Genomic DNA, 6,961 nt, shown 5'->3' with positions numbered 1-6,961 from the left:
AGGCTGATCTTCTCCCACCAGTGGTCTAGTGCCACTGTGGCTCTGCTGGAGCATGCAAAGGTGGGAACACTCATCTGGCTTCTGTTTCTTTCACCACCTTGTCAGCTAGATGGGCCACACTATTGCTGACATGGCGGTTAGCCTCATGGGGACTACGCTGGCAATAGTGGGATTCTGGGAGACATTAACAAAAATGCTAATTCAGACAAGGTCCCACAGCTTCAGTGTGGCTATGGAACATAATTTAAGATCCAGGTCCTACCACAATCTGAAACCATGTTTGCAATATTGCCAACCCCTAGACTCATGAGCCAGGGCCTCAGAAATCATGAGATTGGCTTAAAAATCATGGGATTTTAAAATAAACTGATATATTTTTGTGTAGTTCTTTTGATTTGCCTTCTGGAATCTGAGCCTTTGGGATGCGTCTGCATCACATTTGCAAGCTTTTCTCTGCAGCCACCAGGGCGAGAAACTTACTTTTTTTCAAACATGGAAGCCAAGATCCTTATGTAACCTCATGACTGCAGGAGCTGGAGCTTTAAGAAAAGCTCCAAAAATTGTGAGCCTCACCATGAAATCATGAGATGATTTGCAGATGATGCAAAACTACTCAAGATAGTTAAGTCCAAAGCAGACTGCAAAGAGCTACAAAGGGATCTCACAAAACTGGGTGACTGGGCAACAAAATGGCAGATGAAATTCAGTGTTGATAAATACAACGTAATGCACATTGGAAAAAATCATCCCAGCTATACGTATAAAATGATGGGGTCTAAATTAACTGTTACCACTCAAGAAAGAGATCTTGGCGTCATTGTGGAGAGTTCTCTGAAAACAACCACTCAGTGTGCAGCGGCCATCAAAAAAGTGAACAGAATGTTGGAAGTCATTCAGAAAGGGATAGATAATAAGATAGAAAATATCATATTGCCTCCAAATAAATCCCTGGTACGCCCACATCTTTAATATTACATGCAGATATGGTTGCCCCGTCTCAAAAAAGATATTTTGGAATTGGAAAAGGTTCAGAAAAGGGCAACCAAAAATATCAGGGGTACGGAACAGCTTCTGTAGGAGGAGAGATTAAAAAGACTGGGACTTTTCAGCTTAGGAAAGAGATGACTGGGGGATATGATAGAGGCCTATAAAATCATGACTGGTGTGGAGAATGTAAATAAGGAAGTGTTATTTACTCCTGCTCAAAACACTAGAACTAGGGTTTACCAAATGAAATTAATAGGCAGAAGGTTCGAAACAAATAAAAGGAAGTATTTCTTCACACAACGCAGTCAGCCTGTGGAACTCCTTGCCAGAGGATGTTGTGAAGGCCAAGACTATAACAGGGTTCAAAAAAGAACTAGATATATTCACGGAGGAAATGTCCATCAATGGCGATTAGCCAGGATGGGCAGGGATGGTGTCCCTAGCCTCTGTTTGCCAGAAGTTGGGAATGGGCGACAGGGGATGGATCACTTGATGATTACCTGTTCTGTTCAGTCCCTCTGAAGCATCTGGCATTGGACACTGTCAGAAGACAGGATGCTGGGCTAGATGGACCTTTGGTCTGACCCAGTCTGGCCATTCTTGTGAGAGTTGGTACTACTGTGTTTGTCACTGGCTAAGGGATCACACTAGGTGACTGAACTCCCAGACAAGGTCATATTTCTTGAAAGGTCCTTAGTGAATGGAGCCTTCTTTAGAAAAAGATGTTCAGGACAATGTTCGGGAGGGCAGCCCTGATGGTGGCAAAAGGCTTTGGTTTAGTCTGTCTCTTCACTAGCAGATCTAGTCATTCGGCCTCAGATCCAGTCAGGAGCATAAGTAAATTTAAGCACATGACTGGCTCCACTGAAGTCTACAGCTCCAAGTGAAGTTGCATTTAGAGTCACTTGTATGTAAGTGCCTTCCTGGATCAGGGCCAAGGGCTGATGTAACTGGGTCTGGAGCCCAGGTACCATGATGCCAGGTGAGACAGAAAAGCCTAGATAGATAGATTAATTTAGTCCACATGTGAGTCTCTCTGATGAGTCACTCTCCAGCATACGGTTTTCTTTTCTATAACTGCGCTGGCAGTGGATTTCTGCAGGCATTGAAACATGTCCTTGAAGAGCTGAAGCTATAGATATGGCCTCAGCGCCAATCTCACCAAGACCTAACTGAATAGATGTCCCTGGAACCAGGTTCACTTTGACATACACTGGTAGGTGTTCAAACAGCCTCCTTCATCTCAGGGCTGTTCCCCAGCAAGAGCTGCACTCACTGATACAGAGACACAGACACAAACATTCCAGTCTGAGAGGAGGAGCTGGTTTGCCTACCAGAACGGTGTCCACATACGGACTTTGCGTGCATGTCCCGATTGGGGAAGAGGTGGTTAGAGGAGATCGGTGCTGGGGTATGTTGCATGCACAATATTTTTTGCAAGCTCTGATTTCCAACAGGAGAGATTTTTCTTGTGATGAGTGGCAGTTTCTTTTTGCTCTTCATCAGGACTTACAGCTCAGCAGGGATCAAACTGGTGCAAGGAAGTGCAGCCTTTACTGACCTTGATTGCATCTGAGGCTGGTCCTTACAGCTATCCGTACTTTTTGGCGCAGAGGTCTGATTGGGCTGGCTCACAGCAATTCAGTGAGCTATTACTTTTCCTGGGATGAGGCTTCCACTTGTGCTCCAGAATCCAAGCTTACATGTATTAAAATAAAATAATAATAATAATTTGTAACGATAATTAAATTGTCAACCCTTACAGTGGCAAAGAAAACCTTCAAAATGTAAACTGATGCAGTAACATCTGCCTGAGTCTGTCAGCTGCCTGAAACAAGATCTCTGAAACAGATGTGAAGCATCCCTACTGTCTGCAAGGAGGTATTAACACTGAAGTCTAATGTCAGCATTAACTAGTTCACTGCTGACCAAAGCGCGTAAAAAGGCGACATATGACTGTGTTAGGAGAACTGAGCAGCCTCAAGTGGAGTGGGTGGAGCTTGGGCTGTGGGCAGAGTTTGGGCTTTGAGCGGAGCTTGGGAGAACACCTCCACTCATGTTTGTTTCACTCTCAGCATTGCCGACCCTTTCAACACTGATCCATGTTTAAAAATGCTGAGTCAGCCCCTCCCCCCACAAAAGCACGAGTTTGGCTTGAAAATAAATCATGAGATTAAAAAACTAAAGTAACATAAAAGTTTGGGGTCTTTTCATTTCTCTTCAGATTTCTGAGCCTTTAGTTTAGACAATGGTTGTGTTTTCATGGTTAAGTGGATCACACATTGGACTGGGATGCCGGAAATGTGGATTCTTTACTTGGTTCTACCACTGACCTGTGGGGTAACCTTAGGCAATTCACGTCCCCTCTCTGCCTCAGTTTCCTCATCTGTAAAATGTGGATTATGATGAGGATTCTTTGAGCTCTACTGATGAAAGGTGTTATAGAGGGCAATCTGGTGTTATTATTATTCATGCTTCTCTTTGCAGCGGGCTAGGAACATAATTTTGTTTAGAAAAATATATGGAAGCTGATATTCTCATATAGTTGTATGATTCCAGCAACTGGGGCTTTAATAGAAATACCAGTTATCGTGACACGTGGTAGAGCTGGCAACATTGCATGGTGAGCCCTTAGGGTGACCAGATGTCCTGATTTTATAGGGACAGTCCCGATTTTTGGGGCTTTTTCTTATACAGGTACCTATTACCCCCCCACCTCCTGTCCCAATTTTTCACACTTGCTATCTGATCATCCTATGAGCCCTGGTTGTGCAAATAACCTGTTGGGTGACCTTGGGCACCTCTCTGAGCCTCAGTTTCCCCATCTGTAAAATGGGGTTAGTGGCACTGACCTCCTAAGTAAAGGATCCTTTGAGATCTATTGAAAATGAGGTAGGGGTTATTATTATATTGTGCCCAGTCCTGCTCAGGGTTACCTTGGTAGTGCTGCGTGGTGGCCACGGAGAGCAATATTTGGCCCACGGTGTTCTGGAGCAGCTCTGCTTGCAGGCAGGGCTTCTGTCCAAGGGTGTTGGAGCGAGCAAGGGAGTTGGCCCAGGCCTGAGTAGGCTGCTTAAGCCCTCTGAATCTCATCCAGGTCTCCGGTGCCATCCTCCTGGCTGGCTCCATGCCTCTGATTCCGCCCCTTGGGACACTAGCAGAACTGCCCCCAGCTTCGATGCGGCTGCAATGGGAGCTGAGTTGCTCCCCACATGGAGCTCCCCTTCTCTTCCCCCTTCTCTAGCAGCAGGTCCCTCACTCCTTCAACCCACCCCCAGAACTCTTCTAAGCTCCCTCCACATCTGCAGGATCCCCCATGACTGCCTTCCCTACAGGCCCCTCTGAGGGTCTTGCTCAGAAGGCCAAGGACAGACTCTTGTTGCTGCTGTCAGTTGCTTGGAACTATCTTTTCTGAGCTGCGGGATCCTTGTTCTGCAAGGAGGGGAAGGAAGGCCTGTCCTATATTTCTGCTCTTCTGCCGACACCTGGTGGCAGCTGCATCCACACTAGCGGAGGCTTGGAGGCGGGTGGGTTGCTCAGGGATAGCACAGACGAGCCATGCAGAATGCAAATCAATCAAAGGAAAATGCAAAGCTGAGACTCGCTGCCAGGCTGGCAGACAAATGAATCAAGCTGCTGGAATCACATGAGGTTGTGAGTATACCATTTCGGGCCAGTCACTTCTTCCATAGATGCCTTCTACTCCGCGTGGGTTGGAATGGCTCAGTGGGCTGCTTACAGGCCTGAAGGCGAGGGGCTGGGGCTGGTAGTGGAGTGGAGGATATGCATGGAAGATGCCTATTCCGGCCAAATCTACAAAGTGGCAACTTATCCTAATTTTCAGTGGAGCCCAGCACGATGCAGAGCCCGATTGCTTCCTTTGGAGCTTGTGGGTTCTCAGCAGTTCTGAAAATTGGGGGTCTCAGGCTAGACACCACAAATATGGAGGCACACAAAATCCTTGGCCTCTGTGATTTTGAGCTGGGCTTGTCACGAAGGGCCAGGATCTGTAGATTACATGCGCTTTAACCCCTGTGCAGCTGAGAGGTACTGGGTATTGAAAACCCCTGTGTAAATATATGATATGCCAACACCATGGGATGAATCCCGCAAGACAGCAAACACTCTCATTTCCCATTGATGTCAACAGGAGCAGAGTCAACTCTTCACAGGATCACACACATATTGTTCTTTGTAGTTATTACTAACAATTACTATACTATACTGCTCATTAATTACAATGGCCCATGTTCAGCCAAACACTGGCCCATGTGCTTTAAGAACGTGATGTGTTGCCAACCCTTGTGATTTCACAATATTTGGTGGTGCTTATTTTTAAACCCTCAGCTCCTGAAATCAACATGAGACTTTCAATTTTCATTTTAAAAAAAAGTTTCTTGTTCTTTCAAAGAAAACCTGGAAACGTAAAGCAAGCGCACCCTAAATGTTCTGAAATCAGAAGACAAATAAAAAACCCCCAAATTTCTTTCTTTTTAATCTCATGGTTTTGGGGGCCTACCTCGTAATTTTTCAATGCTTGTGGTTGGCAAACAAGTGACCAATGTCAGTCACGTGGATTAATGCATGACTGGAAGGCCCCAGGGCCAGATCCTCAAAGGTATTGCGGCTCATAATTCCCACTGACCACAATAAAAGCACCCATGGAATAGAATAGTATAGACTAGAACCCATGCCTAAATTCCTCCCTAGGCCCTGATCCTGCAAAACAATTACGTGTGGGCATAGCTTAAAGAATTGATTTAGGCTATTCACAGTCTTGAAGTTAAAACACAAACGTTAGTGTTTGCTCGATTAAGGGCCTTTTCAGCAACGCATGTACGTATGTACTCCTGTATGAGTTACGCACACGCTTAAGTACTTTGCAACATTGGTTCCAATAATGCTTAGCTAATAGTGTTGCTTTGTTGTTATTAATAATCAACATTTCTTCTAATAATCGGTAATGAATTAATAGTACTTAACATTTCGGATCCATGCGAGTTCATTGCAAAGGTTGAGGTATTGTATTGCTGTTTGTATCTCCAAAGGGCTTTATGAATTTTTACTTACTATATTCACAGATTCCCAGTATTTATAATTAATATTAATAATCAAAATATTTTGGAATCAGTCACAAATCTATAATATTGAGTGTTGATATTATATCCTAGTTTCCCAGCTCGTTTTGTGAACTTTAACTTACTGTAAACACATTATTATTATAATAATAAGAAACCACCTCATAATTAATAAATGAAGAATAATTAGGGCTTACATTGCACTTTATTCTTAAAGTTCTGCTTGGCTTGTTCTTCGGTGTTTGTCCTGAGTGTGACTTCAAATCAATATCAAATAACCTCTGGGTTTCTAACATTAATTATTTCTCAGACTCTTCAGCAATAACCCAGAATACAGCTATTTTTAAGAGATATCAAGGCTTATAAGAGGGTTTTTGTTCGTGGGTTTCCGTAGTGTAGCGGTTATCACGTTCGCCTCACACGCGAAAGGTCCCCGGTTCGATCCCGGGCGGGAACAAGCCGCGTTCTTTTTATTTCTATTTTCTCAGTTTCATGCTCATTGAACATCAAGGTTAATTAATCAATAAAATTTCAAGTTAAATACCATGACCCTGCAGAGAATTCCTGTGGCCCCCTTGTGTAAGCAGCCTTAATTCGCTACTGTTTATTAGAATAAAGGTTGATCATTACTTACAACTAAGCAATTAACAACTGTTTAAATTTAATTTTGAATTAATTAAAAAACTAACACCCTGAGCTGCGTTGGCCGGGAATCGAACCCGGGTCAACTGCTTGGAAGGCAGCTATGCTAACCACTATACCACCAACGCGCTTGCGACAGTGCCTCTCTGAGAGCCCTACAGGAGAACAGCACAACTCTAGGAATGTACCATCGCTATCTTTGGAAGGGGGTCGTGCCACGAATGGCATGCTGAGGACTAAACCAACGCTTGTGT

General features: G+C 44.2%; 2 non-coding genes across 2 annotated transcripts; one reads left to right on the top strand and one right to left on the bottom strand.

Moving 5' to 3' along the window:
• Positions 1-6,449: 6,449 nt before the first annotated feature.
• On the top strand, positions 6,450-6,522 carry TRNAV-CAC (transfer RNA valine (anticodon CAC)). The gene has a single exon. It is a non-coding gene; the product is annotated as a tRNA-Val (tRNA).
• Positions 6,523-6,763: 241 nt separating this feature from the next.
• On the bottom strand, positions 6,764-6,835 carry TRNAG-UCC (transfer RNA glycine (anticodon UCC)). The gene has a single exon. It is a non-coding gene; the product is annotated as a tRNA-Gly (tRNA).
• Positions 6,836-6,961: the final 126 nt, after the last annotated feature.

The sequence above is a fragment of the Chelonoidis abingdonii genome, chromosome 11 (assembly GCF_003597395.2).
Source record: "Chelonoidis abingdonii isolate Lonesome George chromosome 11, CheloAbing_2.0, whole genome shotgun sequence".
Classification (NCBI taxonomy): domain Eukaryota; kingdom Metazoa; phylum Chordata; order Testudines; family Testudinidae; genus Chelonoidis; species Chelonoidis abingdonii.
The sequence above is the reverse complement of the archived record's forward strand: the minus strand, read 5'-3'. Positions and strand labels throughout refer to the sequence as shown.